Source organism: Phalaenopsis equestris, unplaced genomic scaffold (genome assembly GCF_001263595.1).
Source record: "Phalaenopsis equestris unplaced genomic scaffold, ASM126359v1 Scaffold000839, whole genome shotgun sequence".
In the NCBI taxonomy this organism is placed as follows: Eukaryota; Viridiplantae; Streptophyta; class Magnoliopsida; order Asparagales; family Orchidaceae; genus Phalaenopsis; species Phalaenopsis equestris.
The window spans coordinates 428834-429738 of record NW_018165279.1 but is presented as its reverse complement, the minus strand read 5'-3'; positions in this window follow the sequence as shown (position 1 = coordinate 429738).

The following is a 905-nucleotide window of genomic DNA, read 5'->3' as shown; positions in this document are numbered from 1 at the left end:
TCACTTGAAAAAGGAAAAAGAAAGGATTGAAAATAATCCCTGAAATGAAAAGAAAAATATATATGATTGAAAACAATCCAAATGGAAAAGAGAAAAGAAAGAAAAAAATTTTGGAAGTGAGGAGAAGCTTGAGGATATGCCTAATAAAAAATTGGCTTCACTGGACCTACCTAAAGTGAAAACTTAAATACATTCTTGAACTTATATTTATAGAATAGATCTTTTATTAGTAGATTTCTCATGAAGTTCCTATCTTTTGGATATTCTAAGTGACTTAATATTGCAACATATAGTCATTCTTGAAATAAATAGAAGACTATAACTCTTAAACTTGATGACTAAATAATCTTGTGGCTACATAATTAATTCAATTACTTGAATTCTTTCTGAAAATCTCACTATGACATTTATTTAAGTCAAACTTATAGTATTTCTGAATTAAGACTTTTCTGCAGTAGATCATAACTTTTATATAGTACTAAAATTACTTGAGGACAAGTAATAGTTAAGTTTAGGGGATTTTGACCAAAGAAAAATATGTTGAGATTTACATATCTATTTTATATTATTTTTAATGATATTGTACTGTAAAGAAAGTTATTTTTGATGTTTTGTTGCAGGAATGATGAATTAGGGTCATTGGAGCAAAAATAATGCAAAAAGGAGCAAATTTGGAGCGAAAAGAACCAAAATGTGGAGATTTGAACAAGGCCGCCGATGACTTCCTCGACTCCACCCCGCCGACGGTAAGTTTTTCCCGAGCTACAGGATAAAATACTTCAGAAGTCCGTCGACGGCGCCCTTGAAGCCGCCGATGACAAGATCGACGGTTATGCCTACTCAAGCTTTGGATAAGGCCAAATTTTGAAGGGATGCTTAGGCAACTCTTGGGAAAACTCATCCAC